A 26,168-nucleotide genomic window follows, 5' to 3' on the forward strand; every position below is an offset into this window, starting at 1 on the left:
TGATTCTTTGAAAATAGTTACGAGGAGGTCTGCTGTGTTGTTTGATGGTAGGTTCGTTTCCCTTGACAGAAAAAAATTAAAGAACCCGATACCTAGTAGGTAGCTATCCAGTCGAAGTCTAGGACTGAATCTTAATGATAGCCTACTAGGGTAAAAACACCGCATGGACTGACCAACTCACCGTCGATCACGGCTGGACACCCGAAAAAGTACTTATAACGCGTCCTGACACCGGAGATGGTCATCAGTCACGAGTTGTTGTTGGTGAGAGACGGAGCTAAACACCTCTACTCTCTTTTTGAAGTATTTTTTCCAGTGTTAGAAATTAAGGCCATATTTAAACTTTAAACAGAGGGTAATGAAAAGGGTGGCCTACGCAGTACAAACTTCACCTAAACGCTTTCGAAATTTTTACTTACAATTAAATAACTTAGAAGTAAATAACTTAGAAGATCGACGCCATCAAATAGGGGGAAACATCAGTACAGGCCAACCCTCATCACGGTAGACGGGTCTTATTCACTCGATATTTAATTTGGTGAAACATGAATAAAATTGCAACTCTAAGCATACCATTTAAAAGACTGAAGTTTCGTCAACATATTGTGATATATGAAAGCCCCATACGAACTAAAATAAGCATGTGAGCTCTTCGTAAAATATGTTTTTCAAGGCAGTTTTGAAATCCAATATGGCGGCTACGTTTTTCATGGACGGTTTCTCATCAGTGACGGACACCATCTTTCCCCAGCCTTCCCAGCACTCATTTGAACAATGTTAGCGTATGTATGTAACGTTTATTGATCTTACTCAAGATTGCAGTTGTAATCAGCACAATAAAACAACATTTTGTTGCCTATATTAGTGAAAGTATGATGAAACTTGTTATTCCGGAGGTTATGGTTGGAACTGAATTCATTCTTACCTTGTAATCGGCGGTTTTTATCCTTACTGCCATCACAACTGAAACTCCACAGTGCTTATTTGATTGTTATTATACACATTTTGGTCTCAGTTCACTCCACATTGCACTTTAAACCCGTTGCTGTTCCTGGTTTCTAAGCGCGCGCGCCATAAACACAATTACAAGCAGACGACGACAGACGACGACAGACGACGAAACTGCAAAGTTTTATTCCCTAAACTGTTTACTTTACTCGTTATTTAGTTTAAATTTACATTGTTATTTAAAAAATATTTAATTTAATTCATGTATATTATCCCTTTTTTGCAACCAAAATTACCCCGAAAAAATAAAAATACAGATATTTCTAAAGTAGATAAAATCAAATGTTTCTAACGTTTTCGTACATCTGGCTGCCGAAAACCATAGAGGAACGAATACGGAAAAGTGCATAGAGGACGACTACGTTTTTTGTTTTTTTACTTTTTTGTTTTTGCTAGCACTTTCATTGATTTCAGTCTTTATTAGTATTTTGAATTTCTTAAATAATCGTTATGCAGAAATAAATGTAACTTTAATGTTTGCATGCTTTAATGTTTGCATGCTAAGATGGCAAAATCATCGTTGCCACATAGTGGAGGCTTCACACATACGCCGTTCCATTATCCTGTTAAGCGTCCGACCCTGATGAGCTCGCTGCCTAACGTACCGTCACGCTGTTTTTGTAATCAGCGATCATAGCACTGATGATAGTTTTTCAAAGTTAATATTGATTTTTATGCTTGTTATTCATACTGTAATTAACTGTAGGAAATTCTCTCTCTCTCTCTCTCTCTCTCTCTCTCTCTCGGAGTCCAGTCACTCGGCAAAGAAAAGTCATCTTCACTCCCGCAATTGGAAGAAAAGTTTGTATCATCACTGGAGGATTCAGAACTAGAGCTCTCATCATCAAATAGGTTATCAATATCACACTCCTCATCTAGTATTTGATTGATCTCACCTAAAGAAATATGCCTCCTCTTTGGGACATTCATTGTGAAAGACGCGAAATCCAATTTGTCTCGATAAACGCCCGAAGCGTATTGAAAGAAAACCAAAACAGGGACAGGCAGTTTTCTAGCATAAGCGACCACCAGGAAAGAGTTGCCAGGCTGGAATAAGTTTCCCATGTGCTGAGAGTGTACCAAATGATGTTCCTACACTTTCTATACGAGTAAAACGTATTATTACGGGGCTGACGGCTTGACAAGCACAGTTAAAGTCTTGAACGTAATATCCCGTTGAAGGCGCTACCGAGTAGATCGCGGTAAACGTATTATTACGTGGGTGACGCTTAACAGGTTATAAACTGTTTCCATGAATTCTAGTTGTCATAGTAATGCAATAATGATAAAATTGCTTTAATATTTATGTATATATACTTCCAATACATAGCCTAATTTCACCAATTTCAACGTTTTGTGTGTAGTCTTATACCCAGTTTGGAGGGTCAACACATACCGAATGGCAACAGAGAGAGGAGAGAGAGATGAGAGAGACGAGAGAGAGAGAGAGAGAGAGAGAAGAGAGAGACGAGAGAGAGAGAGAGAGAAAGGAAGGCGGAGGAAACGAAGAAGAAAAGGGATGGCGGTGGAGGGGGGGGGGGTGTTGGGGAGAGGGTAGGTGGGAGCTTTTATACGCGTGTTCGTATCCATTTCTGCATAATGGAGTTTTTGTCTCTTGGTACAAGGACAAGTGTCGTTATTCTTTACGATTAGTGATTCACGTACCCTTATATTAAAATTACGGCACTGGGTGTAATGCACTATAGCAAAATCTCGTTCTGTTAAGAGTGTTCGTTACAGAAATAGGTATTGCCCAAAAACCTGCTTGCACTGTCTCTGAAACCCATAGTAGACAGCTTCTTAGTTGTCAATCAAGTTTTTATAACAAGTATTTTTTACAAGCTAGCTATTGAATAAATTTGTATTTTTCTCAGTCAAAACATATGCCCCTCAATGCTAACTTTCCTCTTTAACGACTTTCTGGTCATTGCAAATTCGGCCCCATAATTTCTTATGGTGCGAAAACAGACAGAGGCCATGGACCGAAACGATTGCGTCACACTACGGCGATAATCCAGCAGTAAAAACATCTTCATATATCCAAAAAGTAAATAATAAAGATATATATGCATTACGATTATAACAATTACATGTATAGCTGATACAATCTGCATGAATAACTGGTAAAACTGTTCTGCAATGACAGTTGAGTATAGCAATTATTTACAATAGGTACGAAAGTCAAGATGTCGTGACGTCATAATACGAACTTGAAAGAACGTTCTAATTCAGAAAAATAATTACTTAATTTGAGTCAGAGTCGAGTTACTTTTTCAATAACGAATATTTTCAAATTAATCATCATAAATATGTCAAATATTGATGTTTTTACTACTTATTTAAAAATTAGCCAAGAGCACGCTTCTCGTCATCTTCTACCCCAACAGCTGTTTACGCCTGGCTTGTTGTTGATGAGAAATCGTGTGTTTTCGATTGTTGTGATAAAAAAGTGCTCCAGCGTCTGGGGTACAAGTGGTGTGCGGATTTATCACAGGAAATGGTTAGGTTTATTGACACAAGCTACTCCGTAAAAATCGAGATGGCGTCAATCTTCTAAATACCTCGAGTTGTAAGTAAAAATGTTGAACGCGTTTTGGTGAGATTTGCACTACGTTTGAGACCGTTTTCAGTACCTCTGTTTAAATCTGTTTAAATCTTAAAATTTGGCCTTAATTTCTAACTTTGGGGAACAAAATACTTACTTCGAAAGGAGAGTAGAGGTCTTTAGCTCCGTTTCTCACCAACAACAAGTCGCGACTGATGCCCATCTCGGGTGTCAGGGACGCGTTATAATGTACTTTTTGTTTTTCGGAGGGTGGCTTGCATTGATGGTAGGTGGCCTGCGTGGCCTGCTGTGATGATCTACCCTAGGAAGCACTGTGGAGGGTTTCAGTTGTGATGGTGGCAGTAAGAATAAAATCACCGATTACAAGGTAAAAATGAATTCAGTCAAACCATGACCCCAGGAATTAAAAAGTTTCATACTTTTACTATTATAGGCAACAAAATTGTTGTTTATTGTGCTGATTACAACTGCAATCTTGAGCAAGATCAATAAACGTTACATAGGGTAAAAAACCGCATGGTACAGGGGTGGACCATGTACGATCAATGTGTACAACCCCAAGAAAAGTACATTATAACGCGTCCTGACACCGTTTGTAGAGGTCTGTTTAGCTCCTTTGTTTCTCACCAACAACAAGTCGCATCTGATGCCCATCTCCGATGTCAGGACGCGTTATAATGTACTTTTTTTGGGGTTGTACACATTGATCGTACATGGTCCACCCCTGTACCATGCGGTTTTTTACCCTATATACGCTAATATTGTTCAAATGACCGCTGGGAAGGACGTTGGATCAATGCCGGTTACAAACGGCACCTCAGTCGGTCGACACCATATTCGATTTAAAAACTGCTTTGAAAACATAATTTATGAAGACCTCACATGCTTATTTTAGTTCATATGGCACTTTCATATAGCACATTATGTTGACTAAACTTCAGTCTTTTTGAATGGTATGCTTAAAGTTGTAATTGTATTCTTGTTTCACCAATTAAATATCGAGAGAATAAGGCTGATCCACCCGATGACGATGGATCCAAGGCGGTGTTTCCCCCTATTCCGTTTCATTTGTAATTGTCCATACAACCAAAACAATCAGTGTATAATAAGGTAAAACGGGACTGGTAGTACCTTGTAGCTAATTGTGCTTGTCACTACTGTCATCACTATCACCTATTTGTTCCGATACGTAATACAAACCATCGGTCCTTTAACAATAGGAAGTAGCTAGCGGCAGCTGGAAGGTAACGGTCGTAAGCTTCGAACAGGGGAGAACGGTAGTTAACTGCTTGTCCCGATCGTCGCGCGCCGCGCGACTGGGAGGTAAACAAATCACTTTTGCTTTCGGCCGTGTGTGGGGAAGGACGTGTTCGCCATCGCTCTGCCCGCTTGTCGTTTGCTTCATCTTTGAGTATTTGTTTTCTCTTTCTGTATATCAGGAGTGATTGTAAGTACTTTGTTCTCTATTCAATTGATTTGCAATGAGTGAATTAGAGGAGATTGAGATTTCACCGCGCCCTCCAGTCGCCCGTAGAGTGTGTCCCGGGCTGGAGGGACGTAAATGTGGGGGGTTCAGGTCTTTTGTTGAGGTGGACCCCCACGAGGTTTGTTCTCGTTGTCGAGGGCGAGAGTGCTCCCGCAACGAGCCATGTATGGTTTGTATGAATTGGTCCGAGGCGCAGTGGGTGCTGTACGAGGGCAGGAAGAGACTTAGGCCGGCCAAGAAGTCATCGGAAAGTCCAGTGACTCCTTTGGTGACGGACACTTCGTCCTCTTTCCTGCCTCCCGGCCAGCCCCCACGGTTTGCGCCTTCCCCTGCGGGGGGGGTAGCGGAGTCCTTTTCCTCTCTCGATCCGTCGAGTGTGGAGGAGGGCGCCCGCTACCCGGACGTACAGTTGTATTCGGGGTCTTCTGTCCGCTCTGGGGGGGGTATTTCACCCCCCAGGCGCGGGGAAGCCCCTCCTATTAACCCGACTGTTGCTTCCGCAGGTGTGCCAGCAGCGAAGGACGACTTGGGACAGGTGTGGGAGGGGGAGTCGCTGGGGACATGCAGGGAGTGCCCAGCATCCAAGGGTTGCTACAGCGGTTGGCGGGGTCGGCCGTGGTCACTCATGGTGCGGTGACCACCACGACGACCACATTAACTACCCCTGCGTATGAGATGCCACCACATCTTGTATATACGCCTCATATAATGTCGGTGACACCCACGGTGGCAGTACAAAAACCAATTGCCGCCGTTCCAAAGAGGACGATACCACCACCACCTGGATTTTTTCCTTTGCCGACCCCGGACTTCCGCTGCCCCAAGAGTACCCCCCTGGACCTGCCGCCAGTGCCACGGATGACGGTGACTGTCGACAGGACGCCTGGCTCTCCGTAGTACCTGCCGTGCCTGCCGTACCTGTGGCCGCTCCAGCGACTCTTTCCGTTTCAGGTACACATTACTTTTTCAGATGTTCCTGCTGTCCCCTGCTGTTCAACCCGGACCTGTTCCTGCCGTTCCCGCTGCTGGTGTTGCTGTAACAGTCTCAGGTCCTTCCGGACAGGTGCAGTCGGGCCCTGTTGCTTCGGCAACTGCCCCGGCTCCCTCCTGGATGGAAGACCTGACGTCTGTCCTGCGGAGACTGGCGAAAGAAGAAGAAGAAGAGGAAGAAGGTAAGGAAGGTGTCGTCATCGTCTTCATCGTCTTCTTCTTGTCGTCTGCTGCCTCTCCTTCCCCTTCGACTTCTAAGGCCCAAACAGCCGAAGAAGAAGAAGGTTGCCTCCTCCCCCCCTAAGAAGACTCCTTCGGGATCTTCTAAGGGCCCGGCTCGCTCAGGCGAGCTGGGGAGCTCTTCTGCTGGTCCTCCTGTTCCTTCGGGTGCGGGGCCCGTCGCTTCTTCTGCAAAGAAGAAGTCGACGGAAGGGGACCAGAGGTGCATCAGCCTCGGCTGGTGCGTCCTCACCTGGTGCTAGTGGTTCTGCCGCTAAACCAGGTTCCGTCTCGGCTGCCTTATCGTTCGCGAGAAGCACCGATTTTTGTGGACGCTCTTCTAAAGAGGACCGTCCAGCCAAAGTTTCGACGACCGAGCTCGCTCGCCGTCAAGACAGCGGCACGGAGCAGAAGACTGGCGAGAGTCGTGCACACGACTCTCGCCAGGCCAGTGGACGCTCTCGCAGCGACCAACGGCTGCTCGGGCTGACGTGACGGTCACTGACCGGCCACGGGTTGAGGCGAGGAAGGAGTCCCCACGGCCGCCGGTACCAGCCACGGCTGGTACCAGCGGTTTGACGCGCCGAGAGGACGCTGGCCGGTCTCGACGCGAAAGGGAGCCTAGCAGGTCACCGTCCGCCGCTCCCGATGGACCGGGGGCGGAGACGGTGACCAGCGGGCAGCTCGCCTGACGCTGGAGAGCGGTCTCGACGTTCTCAGCCGAGCCAATCGCCCCAGGCGAGCGGCGACGCTAGGCCTACTGCTAGGACCGTCACCGCGGGGGTTTGGTTGACGTTGATCGGCAGCAGCCCTACTACGCACGCTGGTCCTGCCAGCGAGCGTGGGGGAGCGTCAGGTCTGCCTCTCCTATACCTTCAAACCTCCTCGGGCTATACCGGGAGGAGCGAGGTACCAAGGAGCGATCACGAGAGGTTGCGCCGCTCGTGACCCGGCTATGACGCCGTACGGCTCAGGCACGGTCTTAGGACCGACCAGGACGTACGCGCAAGTAGTTGGAGGCGACCGTCAGGGTGTCTGTCGCTGTTCCTCCTTCTGAAGGAGGAGTATCGAGGGGATATGCTCCTTGTTGAGGGACTGGACGGTCCTACTCCACAAGACGCTGTGACGCCCGAGATACAGAGGAACTTCGCGGAAGTCATTAAGCTGATGCGTCTGCATAATGGCCTCGCGGAAGGATCGCCGCTACCACCATCGGAGCCCACGTCCCGGCTCGAGTCATTTTGGGGTCCCAAGAGGGAGCCCAAAATGATGATGGGGTTGCCACGATCAGAGCTGGCGGACTCAGTCCTGGATCGTCTCAGGACGGGAGGACTCGCTAAAATCCGGACGGTCCTCTAAGCTGCTTCCTCCTCCTCTACAGCGGCAGAGGCGTTTCTACGTGCCATCAGAAGACCCGATACTGCCGAAACAGGTTAACCCGGAGTTAGCGAGGCTGACTCCAGGTGTGTCCCTGCAGCAGCTCCTGTCGGAGAAACCTATGGTTCTCGCAGCAGGAGGCACTTGCCCTGGAATCTACCGCTATGGCAGCATTCCAGGCAGTTTCCTGGTTGGATTTGTGGTCCCTCACAATATCCAAGGTAGCGGCCGGCTCCGGGAGTTCTGCTCTCGAAGACGACGCTTCTTTTAGGAGACTGTGCCAGTCTGGAGGAAGAGCAATCTCTTACCTCGCCCATCAGACTGCTAACCTGTGGTGGGCCAACTTGGTTCTTCGGCGTAGGGACGCAGTCCTTACCCGAGTGACCAAGGGGGCTGGGCGTGAGCGGCACTCCGGGCTAAGAAATAGGACCTCTTAGGAGTTCCCCAGCTCTCTTTCCTGGAGAGATGGTGGACGCTGCGGTGGAACGGCGGCGCACTGACGAGAGTGACCGCTTAGTCCCCAGGCAGTCTCGAAGGTTTCTGGGCAACCTCGAGTAACTGCGGCCAAACCAAAGAGCTTGGCTAGCGCTTCCACGGCGGCGAAGACGGTTGCACCGTCCAAGCCCCGTGTGAAGACTCCAGTTGTTTCGACTTCTGCGAGAGGAGGCCGCAACCAGCCCTCCTCCCAGCCCTCCTTTCCCCGAGGAGGTGTTGGAAAGAAGTCGAAACGAGGAGGGAAACGCTAGGGGACGGCGTTCCCCCTCACCTGCTGCCGGAAGTGGGGGGGTGCCTGGCGAGCCATTGGGCGACTTGGCAGCGCTTACGGCGCCGAGAACTGGATAGTAGACGTCCTTCGGGAGGGATATCTACTACCCTTCGAGTCTCGGCCCCCCCTCATCTCCAAACCGTCCATCTACAGACCTATGTCCAGGGATCAGCAAAGGACAACGCTCTTCGACAGGAGATCAAGACCATGCTGGCGAAACGAGCTGTAGAAATCGTGGAGGACCAGTCACCAGGCTTTTACAGCCGCCTCTTCCTAGTGGAGAAGGCATCGGGGGGCTGGCGCCCGGTGATAGACCTCTCTCCCCTGAACCGCTTCGTTCGCACGACGCGGTTCACGATGGAGTCGGCACGCTCAGTGCTCGACTCGATCAGGGGGAACGATTTCATGCTTTCGGTGGACCTGAAGGACGCGTATTTTCAAATACCATCCATCAGTCCTCCAGAAAGTACCTCCGCTTCATCTTCGACGGGACTGGTGTACCAATTCAGGGCACTTTGTTTCGGTCTCTCAACCGCCCCACAGGTGTTCACGCGAGTGTTCTCTGGTGTCGGCTGGGCCCATTCGAACGGGATACGTCTTCTGAGGTATCTCGACGATTGGCTGGTCCTGGCGAGCTCCCGCTCGCAGTTGCTACAGGACGAGATCGACTCCTAAGTTTTGTCGCGATCTGGGGATCGTGATAAACTACGAGAAGTCCGATCTCGAACCCAAGCAGAAGATGAAGTACCTGGGTATGCTGATAGATACGGTAGCAGGGCAAGTCTTTCCCGCAGACTTGCGTATCAGCAAATTCAGGGAGGCAGCCGGCCGGTTTCCTGTCGCGGCAGGAAACAGGCAGCCACAGCAATGGCAAGTCGTGATCGGCCATCTGTCGTCACTCGAGAAGTTAGTCCCTCACGGGCGTCTTCACCTGCGGTCTCTCCAGTGGAGGCTAAGGGGGAGAGTTGGTCTCAGGCCAAGGATCCTCCTTACTTTTCCCGTGGCTATCACGGACAAGGTGAGGCAGGACCTAGCCTGGTGGCTCGACGACAAGAACCTCTAAGAGGAGTGCCCATACGCACTCCCCCCCGGAGATGCTCTGTTCTCAGACGCATCGACCGAGGGATGGGGCGCACACCTGGAGGAGTTGCTGACTGCAGGTGTGTGGGACCATCACGAGAAGCACCTTCACATCAATGTCCCTGGAACTCAAGGCGGCGTTCAACGCTACTCCAAGAGTTTCGGGTACCGCTTGGTGGGACACTCAGTGTGTTGATGTGCGACAACACACCACAGTAGTGGCATATGTCAACAAGCAGGGGGGGCTAGTGTCTCTTCCGCTCCATCAGTTGACGGTGCAGCGGTGCACGAGTGGGCCACGGCTCACTCGATAGAGCTGTCAGCACGCTACATTCCAGGCAAGAGGAATGTAGTAGCGGACAAGCTCAGCCGTCGGGATCAGGTGATAGGGACCGAATGGTCTCTACACCAAGATGTGGCGGAAAGGCTCTTCAACCTGTGGGGGCAGACCGGTCGTAGACCTGTTCGCCACCCGGCACAACAAGGAAATCCAGGTGTTCTTCTCGGTCCGTGCCGGACCCATGGGCAGCTGCAGAGGACGCTCTCCAACACCCCTGGGACAACCTCTTCGCTTACGCCTTTCCTCCCTTCTGTCTGATTCGGAAAGTGATCAGTCGAGCGCTGGTCACTCCCAATCTCAGAATGATCCTGGTGGCTCCCAAACGGCCTCAAGCGTTTGGTATCCGGACCTGCTGGCTCTTCTTGCAGACGCACCGAGAGAGCTACCCAACTGGCACAACCTTCTAGCCCAGCCACACGTAGAACGGTACCACCGCGCAGTCCAGTCCCTTCAACTTCACGGCTGGCTGTTATCCACCATCTCTTGCGAACGAGAGGCTTTTCTCGTAGCGCAGCAACAGAGATGGCTGGACACGTCAGACAGTCCTCTGCAGCTGTATACCAGGGGAAGTGGGCCGTCTCTTCTGTGGTTGGTGTCGTAGACAGGGTTTGTCTCCTCTCAGAGCCACTCTTCAGCAGGTATAGCGGATTTCCTCGTGTTTCTTTCTTCGCCGAGAGAAGCTCCTCTCAGTACCCACAGTTAAGGGATATAGAGCCGCTCTGGCTCTCGTCCTAAAACTGAGGGGACTGGACATCACGAATTCGTTCGAGATATCCTTGCTAATGAGGAGCTTCGAAAGGTCTTGCCCACCCAGGGAACTCAGGCCCCCTGCTGTGGGACGTGACTCTCGTCCTTAGGAGTCTGACTCGAACACCGTTCGAGCCACTCCGAGAGTCGTCAGACAGGGATCTGACCCTCAAGACCCTCTTCTTGCTGGCCTGGCATCGGCGAAGAGAGTAGGGGAACTACATGGCCTTTCTTATGATGGTTAAACATACCAGAGGCTGGGGATCTGTGACGCTCGATTTCGTCCCGAACTTCGTAGCTAAGACTCAGAATCCGTCGATCCCTGACGACAGGTTCGAGTCTTTCACGATCCCCTCCCTGCTGGACTTTACAGATAACGATGCGGATGAGATGCTGCTTTGTCCTGTGAGGGCGCTACGGCGCTATCTGAAGAGAACTCGACATCTCAGGCCTGAGTGTCGACGCCTCTTCATTAGCACTGGGGTCACCAAGAAAGAAGTCTCCAAGAACACGCTTTCTTTCTGGCTACGTGAGGTGATCAGGAGAGCGTACGAAGCTGATGGTAGCGACGACATCCGTACGCTCCGACCGAGAGCCCACGAAGTCAGAGGTATCGGACCCTCCTTAGCGTTCCGTAAGAACTTCTCCGTGGCGCAGGTCCTGAAGGCAGGTGTCTGGGCCAACCAGACCACCTTCACGTCCTTCTACCTTCGGGATATTGCCCACAAGTCCTTGGATACTTTTTCCTTGGGACCTGTGGTGGCTGCTCAACACGTTGTGTAAGCTTACCCAGCACCCGAGCAGGCAGAACAGCATCGATTCCTGGTATGACTGGGAGAATGCATGTGTGAATGAGAGAGTGACTGGCTTCTCTTCACCATCTTTTTCTACCTCTACCTGTGGGCAAGAGGGATACTGTCGTACCTTGCTGGAAGGAAGTCAGATGCAGGTAAGCTATTCAACAGAGCTCCATCCTATCTCTTTAACTAGAGATAGGAGTAAATATCCACCACTTCTCCAACAAGGGGGAGAAGTGGATGCCAACATGAGACAAACTCATTACTTTACATTGGCTCATGTAAAGGAAAAAGTTCTTACAATGCTGGTCACGAAGAGATACGCTTGCCTCTCTCTTAGTACTCGGCCCAGAGGTCTGACCATTGATCCTGCGTGCCACACCCCGATCAATGGACAGAGGCTTGGATCCCTCCCTCGCTCTTACGACCAGGGAGGCATTCCAGGGATGGACGAACACCAGTCTGTTCATCAAAAGACTCAGATTCCACCCACCAAGAAGTGAGTCTTCCTATTGTTAAAGGACCGATGGTTTGTATTACGTATCGGAACAAATGACAATTTGTCGAAAATTGCATTTTTCCTAACTATACAAACCTGAGGTCCTTTAACATAAAGTCCCTCCTCATGCCACCCCTCACTCTGCGTATTTTGCATGGGCCAAAAGCAAAAGTGATTTGTTTACCTCCCAGTCGCGCGGCGCGCGACGATCGGACAAGCAGTTAACTACCGTTCTCCCCTTGTTCGAAGCTTACGACCGTTCCAGCTGCCGCTAGCTACTTCCTATTGTTAAAGACCTCAGGTTTGTATAGTTAGGAAAAATGCAATTTTCGACAAATTGTCATTTTTCATGTATGACACTTACCTGGCAGGTATATATATAGCTATATTCTCTGTCGCACTGGCAGAATTTTCAAAACTCGCGGCAACCGCTAGATCACTGGTAGTTTCAGGTGATCGCCACCACCCCGTTCCCACATGGCGCTGGCGCTTGGAACCATTCCCATTTTTGTCAGATTTTCTCTGCCAGCCGAACCGTCAACATCGTTGACGGTTCCCTGCTTGAATTTCAAGCTCGTTAGCTGACTTTTTGCTGTACTTGGATGGATTCTTTTGGTATCGTATTGGAAAGTTGGATTGGCAATCGCGTTTGAATTTTCTTACAATGTCTGATTCTGGTATTGTTTTTAGAGTGTGTGTGAAAGAAGGGTGTAGGGTGAGACTAACGAAAGCCTCGGTAGACCCTCACACAGTGTGTAAGAAGTGTAGAGAGGGTGTGTGTACTTGGGATAATAGGTGTAATGAGTGTGAAAGTTTGAATGAGAAAGAATGGAAGACTTTCACTAAATACGTAGAGAGATTGAAAAGAAAGAAAGATAGAGTGAGGAGATCGGTGTCTCGGAGTGAGAGGTCAGGCTCTTCTAGTAAGGCCTTGAATGCTTCAGTTATTTCTCCTCCTCCTTCCCAAGTAGAAGTTGTATAACCTTCACCTCAGGTTTCTCCTGCGCCTGCTGCTGTTTCTGAGGATCCTAATTATGTTAAAGTGTTTGCCGCCCTTGCATCAATGGGCGATCAGATTCAGCGTCTTACGGACAAAGTGGGTGCTTTTGATTATGACAGTGTAGTGGAGGGGGCGGCTGATCGTCTCTCTCGTGCTCCTAGACCTAGACCGCTGCCAAGCTCCCGGACCCAAGGGAGAAGGCATGTCGACAGTCGAAGGGAGGCGAGAGGGGTCCCCATACGATTAGTCGTCCCTTCAGGCAGTCCTGTTGCGTCCCAGGCTGCAGCAGTGCGCCATAGAAAAGGCGACACTGGGAAGTGTTTTTTCTTCTACCGATAGTTCTGTGTCAGGCAGGTATCGACGCTATGCGGAAGAATCGCGTCCCCTTAAGAGGATGCACAGACTTACGTCATCTCAGGATGAACTCGGCTACGCGCAAGAGAGGTGGAGTAGCCCCAAGATTTTCTCATCGAGTGAGGATGAGGATGTTGTTCCGGTCAAAAGGAGGAGATCGTTTCGTTCAAGGGAGGACGCAAGACGTCTGATAGCCGGCGGTTCGCCTGATAAGAGCTCTCCTTCTGCGTCCTGGGTGCGCTCTCCTGTGTCTTCTCTGTCTCGCAGACCTCAAGTCTTTGCTTCTTGTCGTATCAGGGCTTCTCACCTTCGATCCCCGCATGCGCATGCATCCCGTCAGGAAACGGAAACTAAAGACTTTCTTAAAGAGATGCAAGGGAAGTTAGCCGATTTAGTTAAGTTGTGGGAAGCAACGGAGCAGCCTTCTTCAAGACGTAAGGATGTTTCTCTCCCCGTCAAGTCCTCCAAGAGGACACATCATGAGAGTTTGCCTCCTCCTCCTCGCACTTCGGTTTCTCGAGTAGGACGCACGGTGCCGGCTAAGACGGACGAGCGCTCCGTCATACAGGACGCAGGACGCAAGATCAAAGCGGATTCACGTATCATGGACGCAGCTCAAGCGAAGGACGCAGGACGCAGGCGGCAGGACGCTAACCCGTCTTCTTCTCGTTGTGTTAGAGAAGATTTTCATCGACAAGACTTTGGATTACAAGATGTGTCTTCAGCAGAAGAGGAGATGGAAGACTTAGCGTCTGAAGAAGAGAGAGATGGCGAAGCACCTTCTTCAGATTATAAGAAGTTAACTGATTGCCTCCTGTCAATCTTCGAAGGGGAATTTCAACCCTCAGCTCCGATGTCCCCCTTTCTCAGTTCTCGAAGAACAAAATGCCTAAGAAGTCATCGTTTTTGAAGATGAAGCTATCTATTACAGCAAAGAAAGCTCTTCAAAGGATCAATACGTGGTTGAAGGATAAGAGGGAAGCGGGTAAGACTTCTTTCGCCTTCCCTCCAGCCAAATTAGCATCGAAGTCGGGAATCTGGTATGCAACGGGGGAAAGTCTTGGCCTGGGAGTACCTGCCTCCTCCCAGGGGGACTTTTCCAACATTGTAGACAGTTCCCGCAGACATGCTCTGAATGCGGCCAAAATTTGGTGGACGTCTTCAGAGTTGGATCATCTCTTGAAAGGCATTTTCCGAACATTTGAGGTTTTTAATTTTCTTGCCTGGTCCTTGGGGGCTCTGGCTCGAACCTTGTAAGATAAGGAATCATCTACATCTCAACTTCCAAGCAGTTATTATGTCCTGCATGGACAAAGCCCTGAGGGATGGGGCGAATGAGTTGGCATCGCTTTTTGCTGCAGGAGTATTGAAGAAAAGGTCCCTCCTGTGCTCTTTTGCTGCAAAGGGCATTTCTAACGCTCAGAAATCAGAGTTGGTTTTTTCTCTACTCTTGGATCAGCTTTTTCCTTCAGATCTAATCAAGGATATTTCGCTATCCCTGACTCAGAAAGCGACCCAGGATCTCTTGACGTCCTCGGTAAGGAAATATTTGCCCCCCAAAGTTGTTAGGAAGACACCTAAGGAGTCAAGACAGACTAATCAGCCCTTTCAAGGCAAGACTTTTTCTCGGCCGCCCTTCAGAGGAAAAAGAGCTCCTCCCAAGAGAGGTTCGAAGCCCAGTAATAAACAATGAAGAACAAGTCCTTCAGACAACAGTTGAGGCCAGACTCCAGAAGTTTTGGGAGATTTGGCACGAAAAGGGTCGTCACGGTAGCCAGGGAAGGTTACAAGATCCCCTTCCTTAAGAAACCACCTCTTTCGATATCACCAAGGGATCTTGGAGCTCACTACAACGATCCAGTGAAAGAAGAAGCATTACAAGAGCAAGTCCTTTCTATGCTCAGGAAAGGAGCAATAGAACCTGTTCTGGACCACTCATCCCAGGATTCTACAACCGACTTTTCTTAGTAGCGAAATCCTCGGGGGAATGGAGACCAGTACTGGATGTAAGTCATCTCAACTTGTTTGTGGAGAAGACAAAATTTACTATGGAGACAACCGATTCAGTACTGGCAGCGGTGCGTCCAGGGGACTGGATGGTTACCCTGGACCTTCAAGACGTGTACTTTCATATACCCATTCATCCGGGATCCAGGAAGTACAGTGGTTCCCCCGTATTTGCGGGGGATGTGTACCAGACCCTCCCGTGAATAGTTAGAACCCGCGAATGTTTGGAACCCCTATAAAATTTGCTAAAAACAGCCTATTTTGTTAAAACTCAAGAAAAACCCACTAAAAATTTTCATACATGGGTTTTTCATACATTCAAACTTCCCTGTCAGATATATACTTAGCTATAGACTCCGTCGTCCCCGACAGAAATTCAAATTTAGCGGCACACACTACAGGTAGGTCAGGTGATCCCGCCGCCTGCCGCTGGGTGGCAGGAATAGGAAACTATTACCGTTTTAAGCCACCGATTTTCTCTGTCGCTGGTACTAGTAACATCGTTGCTAGTTCCTCCTGACTTGAATTTCGAATTTCATTACGCCGTTGATCTTTTGGACTGCTATTTGGTGACGTATTGGATCTTTGGTTTGGCATACGCTATTGTGGACTGTTTTTTGGATTTGGCTTTGGAATTTCTCATAATGTCTGACGTGTCGATTTCGTTCAGAGTGTGTGAATGAGAATTGTTTTGCCGAGACTGCCGAAAGCTTCGGTGGATCCTCACACCACTTGTAAAAATTGTAGAGGGAATGTATGCTCTCAATTGAATACATGTGATGAGTGCAAGAATTTGAATGAGGAGGAATGGAAGTTGCTTAATTCCTACCTAAGAAAGTTGGAGAGAGATAGGGCTAGAAAAGCCTCTTCCAAGAGTGTAAGTAGGTCGGTCTCTAACGAGCCAGTTAGCGGACTATTGCCTATTGATAACCCTATTGTTTCCTCCCATACAGCTTTACCTTCCCGATTATCGGATCGGCAAGCTTCAACATCGGAAATTGCGAGTCTGAAAGCTTCGCTTAAACATATGGAACAAAAAAATTAAAGAACTGGAAGGTAAGTGCAGTGAAAGTGTTCCCAGTGAAGTGGAGGGTGCGTCTGATCGGCTGTCTCGCTCCCAGGGGCCTAGACCTCTTTCAAGCTCCCAAGACCAGTGGAGAAGAAATGTCGAAAGCCGCTGGGAGGTTTCAGAGAATCCCCACCGGTCAGGCGTCCCCCTCGGCAGATCCTGTAGTTACGTCCCGGGCTGCCAAGGATAGTCGTTGGAAAGACGTCCTGAAACAGTGTTTTTTTCTTCGTCTGATTCCTCATCTAAAAAAGGATGGAGTTCAGATAGATTGTCGAGGACCTTCGAAGAGAACTTGGAAGTCTCCTTCATTCGACTCAAGCCCTGAAGAATTTCCGGAAGAATATCCTCCGGAAAAGAGGAAGAAGAATGTATATTCAGAAGCTTCTTCTCCTGCATCGGAGGTTGGAAAGAGAGACGTAGCTACGAAGATGCTAGAGGATATGCAGAAACAGATATCTTCCCTAGTAGGAGTTATTAAATCTGATCAGCCTAGAAGGAAGGATAGATTTCTCCCTATCAAAAGATCCCGTCCTTTAGAACTATCTGAGAGCTCGGACGAGGCGCTGCCAAGACCCTGGCGCCAGCCAGACGTCAGGCTACTGTCAAGCGCAAAACGCCGTCAAGGCGACAAGATGTGTATAGGGAACTTCCTACTAGGAAGAAAGCACATGAGATGTCCGTATCGAGGAGTAAAATTGGAACTCCCGAAATCGGACGAACTCCTGAAAGGTAAGCGCAAAGAGCCTGAAGCGCCTGAGGCGCCTGAAGCGCCTGAGCACCTGAAAGCGCATGAAGGGAGGCGCAAAGTAACTGAAGATCCTGGAACTCTTTTGGCGAGGCGAAAAGAGTCTGGAGCGCCTGAAATGAGGCGTAAAGCTCTTCAAGTAAAAGGAATGAGGTGCAACGCGCCTGAAAAGCCTGAAGTGGCTAAAAGGAAATATTTAACTCCTGGAGAGCCTAGAGCGCCTGATATGAAACATAGAGCGCCTGGAGAGCCTAGAACGCCTCAAAGGAAAAGCAAAGAGAAAGCCTAGGGAGACCTGAGGCAAGCTCCTGAAAGAAGAAGCAAAGCGCCTAAAGAGCTGAGGCGCCTGAAACGAGGCGCAAAGCGCCTGTAAGAGCCTGAAGTGTCCGAATGGAGGCGCAAGGCGCCTGCCAAATCCTGAAGCTGGCTGAAACAAGACGTAAAGCGTTCTAGAGCGCCTGAAAGGCAGCGCAAGGATTTGTACAACCCAGAATACAATTTAGATGAGTTATCGGAGTTTGAAGCGGACTTGGAGGCTCCTCTTTGGGATTTTTCTCAAGATCAATTTTCCCCTGACAGGTCCTCTAGGTGTCGCACAGGTGATCGTAGCCCCTGTCGGGAAGGAATGGATCATGAAAAAAGGGAACGACATTTAAGGACTTCTCCTGGTAGGGACGAAAGTTGTCGCACAAGCGGCCGCCGTCCTTGTCAGGAGGGCCTTAGGGTTAAAAGAACAACATCGGCCTTCCTTTTCCTGGCAGGGACTCAAGATGTCGCACAAGCGACCGTAGCCCTTGTCAGGTTGCAGCCGGTGTTGCTGCAAGCCCTGTGCATTCCCGAGAGAGAAGTCCCCCGGTCGCACATTCTTCTCCGAATAAAACTCAACAGAACTAGAGGAGGTTTCGGACTCTGAAGAAAACAAGGGGCAGGTCTTTCTGATTATAAGATACTAGCAGCCTCCTTTGTTAAAAGAATTTGGAGAGTCTCTGAGTCCTGCTGCCCCTCCTTTCTCCTCGGTCTTTATTTTCGAGTTACGAAGGCTGCGAAGTCCTCCTCTTTCTTGAAGATGCAACCGACCATTTCAATGAAGAGGGCGTTTTGCAGTCGGTAGGGAATTGGCTTAAAACCAAGGACAAGGAGGAGGCGGGGAAGACTGTGTTTACCTGTCCCCCTTCCAGGCTATCAGGGAAGAGAGGGATTTGGTATAGCACAGGGAATCTATGGGACTTTCTCTTCCCTCCACTGCAATCGGCTGAAGCGGACTTCTCGACCTTGGTGGATTCGGCAAGGAGGCATGCACTTCCAGCAGCCAAAACAAGCTGGACAATGTCTGAAATGGACCATCTCCTCAAGGGAATATTCCATGTCTTGGAAGTTTTTAACTTCCTAGATTGGTCCCTTGGGGCTTTGGCCAACAAGACTCAAGACCCTCAGTTTTTGGAACCAGAAGTCTTGCATAGTGTTTTGGCATGCATGGACAAGGCAGTGCAGGGACGGATCGGCTGAAGTGGCATCCTTGTTCGGGACAGGAGTATTAAAGAAGAGGGCTGTCTTTGGTTCTTTTCTTACCAAAGCAGTCTCTCCAGTACAGAGGGCTTCTCTTTTATACGGCCCCTCTGTCTAAACAGCTGTTTCCTTCTCAGTTGGTAAAGGACATTTCCCATACGCTTACTGAGAAGGCAACACGGATTTGCTGGTACTTCTGCTAAGAAGCCTAGGCCAGCTGCTTCTGTCTCGAAGAGGGAGCCAACACCTGCCCAACAGCCCTTTCGAGGTAGAGCTTTTAGCCGAGCCCCAAGGAAGAGAGGAGGAGAGAAAAGAGGAAGATCTTCCATTAGAGTTCCAAAGAAGAACGGCAAAATGAGATTCCAGTCCTCCAATCACCAGTAGGGGCCAGACTTCTGGGATTCTCGGAAGCATGGGCTTCAATGAAAGCAGATTCTTGGTCCCTGCAAGTGCTGAGGAAAGGATACCTCATCCCCTTCAAGAACAGACCCTCCATTGACGACGACTCCGAGGGAGCTGTCGGCGAGATACAAGGACCCTGTAAAGAGAGAGATCCTTCTTGGACTGGTGCAGCAAATGTTGGAGAAGGAGGCCATCGAGGTAGTACAGGATCCGCACTCCCGAGGTTTTTACAATCGCCTATTTTTTGGTTGCCGAAAGCCTCGGGGGGGTGGAGGCCTGTCCTGGACGTGAGTGCATTGAATCGCTTCGTGGAGAAGACAAAGTTCTCCATGGAGACATCCAACTCGGTTCTCTCTGCTCTCCGTCCAGGAGATTGGATGGTCTCCCTCGACCTGCAAGATGCATACTTTCACGTCCCTCTGCATCATTCGTCGAAGAAATATCTTCGATTCATGGTGCAGGGAAGGATTTATCAGTTCAGGGCTTTGTGTTTCGGCCTCTCGACGGCTCCTCAGGTGTTTTACAGCGTTGATGAGAAACGTAGCAAGATGGCTACATCTGAAGGGGGTGAGGATATCTCTTTACCTAGATGATTGGCTTATAAGAGCGCAGACAAGACAAAAGTGCTTGGAGGACTTGGAGATAGCTCTTCAATTGACCAGATCTCTCGGATTGCTCGTAAACCTCGAGAAGTCTCACACAATCCCCAGTCAGACTATCGTCTATCTGGGGATTCGGATGGATTCTCGGGGTTTTCGAGGCGTATCCATCCCAGGAAAGAATCTCGAAAGGGTTGGAGAAAATCTCGGTCTTCCTAGAGAAAGAACGAAGCTCAGCGAGGGAATGGCTCTCTTCTGGGCACTCTTTCCTCGCTGGAGCAGTTCATCTCTCTAGGAGACTGAATCTGAGACCCTTGCAGTTCCATCTCAGAAGGAGTTGGAACAGAAGAAAAGGTAGATCTTTTGGATACCTTTCCTATAGGAGAGAGTATCAAAAACCACTTACGATGGTGGTTAGGACCACTGACAAGAAACAAAGGAGTGTCCTTGGCCCTTCAGAACCCTCACCTAGTGTTATTCTCAGACGTTCGGATTACGGGGTGGGGAGCAACACTAGGGCACGCCGACCGCCCCGGAACACCGGGGCCCTTACACGGGGACACGAATCACAAATGACGGGACGAACCGGAAGGTACCGTTACGAAACCCGGACCACCCCCGAACCAATTACCCGACGGACCACGACACAACCGCCCCCCCGCCCGCGAACAAAGTCAAGGCCAGTTGGACAGGAACAACTAAGCCTGGCCATAAATGCAAAGGAACTCTTAGCAGTGCACTTAGCACTGCAGTTTTTCGAGAACGAAGTCAGAGGCGTGGTGGTCCAAGTCAACTCGGACAACACCACGGCTCTGGCTTATATAAGAAAAACAAGGGGGGGGACACACTTTCTTTCTCCCTTTACCAACTAGCAAGGGATCTGTTGATCATGGACAGAAGAAAGAGGGAGGGTTCGACTCCTGACGAGGTTCGTTCAAGGAGGGAAGAATATAAGAGCAGACAGATTGAGCAGGAAAAAAACCAGGTCCTTCCAACAGAGTGGACCCTTCATTCACAAGTCTGCCAGCAACTATGGTCTCTTTGGGGGAAGGGGAAAAAAAAAGCCGCAAGTGGACTGTTTGCAACATTCCTATCCAGGAGGATGGAGAACTTTTGCTCGCTGGGGGACGATCCCAGAGCCCTGTCCATAGATGCCATGCTCATGGATTGGAGGGCATCAGACGCGTATGTGTTTCCCCCACCTTTAGATGCTGGGGGAAGTAATGAGAAAGTTCGTTGTCCTCGGAGGGAATGAGGATGACATTGATCGCTCCCTATTGGCCTGCAAGAGAATTGGTTCACAGAGGTACAGGAATGGATAGTGGACTTCCCCAGATCTCTTCCCGAAAGGACGGATCTGCTCAGACAACCCCACTTCGAGAGGTATCACAAAAATATCCACGCTCTCGCTCTGACTGCCTTTCGACTATCGAAGATTGGTCAGAGCGAGAGGCTTTTCTCGCGAAGCGGCAAAAGCAATTGCTGGAGCAAGAAGGTCCTCAACCATGCGGATATACCATCGAAGTGGGAATTTTCCGTAGATGGTGTAAGGCGAAGAAGCTGTCCTCCTCCGATACCTCTGTGACGAAATGCTGATTTTCTTTTGTTTTTTACGAGAAGAATCTCATCTGGCAGTGTCAACCATTAAAGGCTATAAGAGCATGTTATCAGCTGTGTTCAGGAATAGGGGCCTGAACATAGAGAATAACAAAGATCTGCATGATTTGATTAAGATCATTTGAAACTAAAAAATTAAGAACTTCTCTCGCCCCTAGTGGAATCTGGATGTGGTTCTCAAATACCTTATGTCGGAGAGATTTGAACCTCCCGATAAAGCTACTTTCCGGGACTTGACTAGAAAACTGCATTTTCTTAATAGCTCTCGCCACTGCGAAAAGAGTGATGTGAGAGCTGCAAGCGCTTGACTCTAGAGTGGGTTTTTAAGAAGGATTCAGCTGTATTGTCCTTTAAAACCTTTATTTCTAGCAAAAAATGAAAACCCCTCGAGACCTTGGCCTAGGACTTTTGAAGTAAAAGGCCTTTCTCAATTAGTTGGGAATGAAATGGAAAGAACTTTATGTCCTGTGAGAACTTTGAAAATTTCATACAATCAACTTACCTGTCAGATATATACATAGCTAAGACTCCGTCGTCCCCGACAGAAATTCAAATTTCGCGCCACTCGCTACAGGTAGGTCAGGTGATCTACCGGCCTCGCCCTGGTGGCAGGACTAGGAACCATCCCCGTTTTCTATCATATTTTCTCTGTCGCCGGTGGTATCAACATTGTTGTTATTACCTCCTGACTTGGATTCTTTTTTCAACATTTGATCAACGTTTTTCGACTTTTGGTGACGTATTTGGATCGTGTTTTGGCATTCGCTACTGTGGACTGTGTTTTTGGAATAACTCTTTTGGATTTTCTCAGTATGTCTGATTCTAATGTGAGTGTGAGAATGTGTGTGAATGTAGGCTGCAGGGTGAGGATACCGAAAGCTTCGGTTGATCCTCCTCACACGTATCCGTAAATGTAGGGGGGGGGGTGCAGTGTTCTGCTATTAACACTTGTAAGGAATGCGAGAGTTTGAATGCAGAATGGAAGACTTTGACCTTCTTATTTGAAGAAGTTAGAGAGGGATAGAGTTAGAAGAACTGAAAGGTGTGAATTCAAGGCCTATTGAGCCTTTCAATGATAATTTCTAACCTACTACTGGAGATTCTCCCTATAAATCTCATTCTCGAGTGTCTTTTCGGATTCGGCATCGGAAATCGCCAATCTGAAAGCGACGATTCGAGACATGAAGTCCAAGATGGCGGACTCGAAAGGTAAGGCTAGTGATAGTGAAGTGAGCCCTATCAGTGTTTTGTGATTGTCAGGGGGCGTTTGATCGTCCCCTGCGGCGCTCCCAGGCCTAGACCTCTTCCAAGCTCACATGCCCAGAGGAGAAGGAAAGTCGAAAGCATTAAGGAGGTCGTGGGGAATCCCCAACGGTCAGACGTCCCTTCAGCTAGCTTTGCTCATGGCAGCCAGCTCAAGGGCGCTACAGGAAAAGCGTCCTTCGCGAGTGTTTCTCGTCCTCTCCCTCTCCCTCACCTAAACGAGGGTAGGAAGGAGTCGAACTTATCGAGACCGCTGAAGCGTCATATGAAGCAAGACATTGATTCTAGCCCGGAGCGCTTCTCGTGGATGACGCCCGTCTGCTATTAAGAAGGCGAAGGTGGCGTCAACGTCACCTGACGCTTATGAGGAAGTACCCCATCATGCTTCTTCCCCGAGTGATGACGAAAGGCGTCAGGCACTAGACGTAGGAGAAGCGTCAAGGAAGATCATTATGGCGGTGCAAGAACAACTGTCATCTCTTGTGGGAGTTTTTAGCGCCCCGTCGGAAGGACGTGACGCTTCCTATTAAGAAGTCTCGTCCTCTCGCACCTGCTTGGAAGACGTCTTTTAGAAGTGAAGCGTCAAATCACAAGAGGATCTTAGACGTGACGCTCCGTCCAAGATTGTGACGCCCGAGTGGGAGGAAGCCCTTAGAAAGCGAAGCGTCTTCCAGAACGCGAAGCGTCATCTAAACGTCAACAAGAGACGTCATACATGACGCTCGGAGAGCGGGAAGCGTCATACATGACGTCTTCTAAAGCGCGAGAGAAGCCGCAGGTTGTGACGCCTTCCAAGTCGATCAGAACGGGAAAAAGGAAAGACTTTCATTCCCTTAGCCCCTCTCCGATCAGGAGTTTGTCTCCCCCAGAAGAGGAAAGTTCTGAAAGGAGAACAGAAACTCAGGATTATCACGAGTTCGAACGAAACTCGGAGGATGACGATCTTGGAAGAGAGGGCTTGTCCAACTATAAGGTGTTGACTACCATGCTTCTGGAGGAATACGGAGACGAGTTGACTCCGGCTGCTCCTCCTTCTCCGCGCTCGCATCTTTTCGAGTGCGGAAGGCGAAGAAGACTTACGTCTTTTCTGAAGATGAAGCCCACCATCTCGATGAAGCGGGCTTTACACGCCTTAGACGCCTGGATGAAGTCGAAGAAAGACTTAAACCAGGACAGTATTTTGCATGCCTCCAGCAAAGGTTAGCTGGGAAAAGAGGCATATGGTACAAGACGGGGGAGGATATGGGGTATCGCTCTCCCTTCTACTACAGAGGCAGACTTTTCGACGTTAGTTGACGCTTCAAGGCGTCCTAGTCTTAATTCTGCCCGCAGTTACTTGGAGTATTTCGGAACTGGATCATCTCCTCAAGGGACTTTTCCATGTATGGAAGTATTCAACTTCTTAGATTGGTCCCTTGGGGTGATGTCCAAGAAAGCTCACGATTCGCAGGGAATCGAACCTGAAGCCCTGTTATGCATTTTGTCGTGCATCGACAAAGCAGTACAGGATGGATCTTTGGAAGTCTCTGCATTATTTGGACGCAGGTCTTTTGAAGAAAAGGACAGTGTATGGCGCCTTCTTAACAAAGGCAGTCTCGCATGCGCAGAGGGCAGCTCTGCTATATGCACCTCTTTCGGACTATTTGTTTCCTTCTAAGTTAGTGAAGGACGTAGCTCACTCTTTAACTGAGAAGGCGACACAGGATCTTCTGACGCAGTCAGCTAGGAAGAAGAAAGAAACCTGCTTTAGTGTCGGACAAGAAAGAACCTAGCACTTCTAGGCAGCCCTTTCGAGGTGGTCCGATCTCCAGACCTCCCGCAAGAAGGAAGGCTCCAGAGAGAAGAGGTAGGTCCGCCTTTCGTCCCTTTAAAAAGGGCAAATGAAACATTTCTCCTCCAAAACACCAGTAGGTGCCAGGCTCCTGGAATTCGTGGAAGCCTGGACACTGATAGACGCAGACGCGTCTTCATTAAAGATCATAAGGAAGGGATATCGTATCCCTTTCCTGAATACTCCGCCCCTAACGTCAATACCAAGGGAACTATCAGCCAAAGTACAAGGATCCTGTGCTGAGGGATACTCTTCGATCGATGGTGGAACAAATGTGGGACAAGAGTGCATAGAACTAGTACTGGATCAAAACTCCCCGGGGTTTTACAATCGCCTTTTTCTAGTGGCGAAAGCCTCGGGAGGCTGGAGACCAGTACTAGACGTCAGCGCTCTGAACAAATTTGTTCAGAAGGAGAAGTTCTCCATGGAGACTTCTGCTTCAGTCCTAGCGTCATTACGACAAGGAGATTGGATGGTGTCTCTAGATCTCCAAGACGCCTACTTTCACGTCCCGATCCACCCTTCATCGAAGAAGTACCTCCGTTTCATGACGGGGGGAAGGATCTTTCAGTTCAGAGCCTTGTGTTTCGGCCTGTCCACAGCTCCTCAGGTCTTCACAAGCCTGATGAGGAATGTGGCGAGATTTCTTCATCTCAAAGGAGTGAATGTCTCGATGTACCTAGACGACTGGCTCATCAGGGCCAGATCGGAGAGACAGTGTTTGGAGGACCTAAAGTTAACTCTGGATTTGACCAAGGCGTTGGGGATTGCTTGTGAACCTCGAGAAGTCTCAGATGACCCCCAGACAAGACCTAGTCTATCTGGGGATTCGGATGGATTCTCGGGGTTTTCGAGTTTTTCCTTCGCAAGAGAGAACCGCAAAAGGTTTGAGGATAATCTCTCTCTTCTTAGAGAAACAGCAAACGTCAGCGAGGATAATGGTTGAGCCTTCTGGGGACGCTTTCCTCGCTGGAACAATTCTTCCCTCTCGGGAAGACTTCATATCCGTCCACTTCAATTCTTCCTCAAGAAGTCTTGGAGCTGGAAAAACGGACAACTGTCGGACGTTTTTCCCATTCCAGTGGAGGTAAAGGCACACCTACAGTGGTGGTTGCTGCCTCTGGAAGAGAACAAAGGGATCTCTCTAAGATCACAGAACCAGACCTAGTGTTGTTCTCCGACGCGTCGGAGACGGGTTGGGGAGCGACATTAGGCTCGGAGGAAGTGTCAGGCACCTGGGAACCAGCACAGGTGTCCTGGCACATAAATTGCAAAGAGCTCTTCGCCGTACACCTGGCTTTGAAGAGCCTAGAACCTCTGGTGAGAGACAAGGTAGTACAAGTAAACGTGGGACAACACCACCGCACTGCCTACATTCGGAAACAGGGAGGGACACACTCCTCGTTCCTTTACGAACTCACGAGGGACCTATTACTTTGGACGTCTCACAGGAACATCTCCCTGCTGTCAAGGTTCTACAGGGAGTAAGGAATGTGAGGGCGGACAGGCTCAGCAGGAGGAACCAGGTCCTTCATACAGAATGGACTCTGCACGAGGAAGTATGTCGCGATCTCTGGTCTCTGTGGGGAACTCCTCATGTGGATCTATTCGCAACATACATTTCAAAAAGGCTCCCAGTGTTTTGCTCGGTCGTGGAAGACCCAAGAGCAATTATGGTAGACGCCTTCTGCTAAACTGGTATCGAGTGGACGTGTACGCTTTTCCCCATTCAAAATCCTGGGGTTAGTATTGAAAAAGTTTGTGGCGTCAAAAGAGACGAGGATGACTTTAATAGCCCCCTTTTGGCCGGCCCAGGAATGGTTCACGGAGGTGGTAGAGTGGATCGTAGGACTTTCCAAGATCCCTACCAGGAAGGACGGATCTTCTCAAACAACCACCA

The 26,168-nt window shown here is 49.2% G+C and overlaps 1 protein-coding gene across 4 annotated transcripts in view; it reads left to right on the plus strand.

Annotated features, from left to right (window-relative positions):
• LOC135212768 (uncharacterized) overlaps positions 1–26,168 on the plus strand; it is a 94,334-nt gene that overhangs the window by 2,092 nt on the left and 66,074 nt on the right. Inside the window, exon 1 of one of the 4 annotated variants that reach the window (XM_064246536.1) lies at positions 10–47. The exons of the other annotated variants lie outside the window; for them this stretch is intronic. The gene's annotated coding sequence lies outside the window, so the exon portion shown is untranslated. Of the gene's footprint in view, positions 1–9; positions 48–26,168 lie in introns of those variants that run through there. 4 annotated transcript variants of the gene reach the window in all.

This window comes from Macrobrachium nipponense, chromosome 41 (genome assembly GCF_015104395.2).
Source record: "Macrobrachium nipponense isolate FS-2020 chromosome 41, ASM1510439v2, whole genome shotgun sequence".
In the NCBI taxonomy this organism is placed as follows: domain Eukaryota; kingdom Metazoa; phylum Arthropoda; class Malacostraca; order Decapoda; family Palaemonidae; genus Macrobrachium; species Macrobrachium nipponense.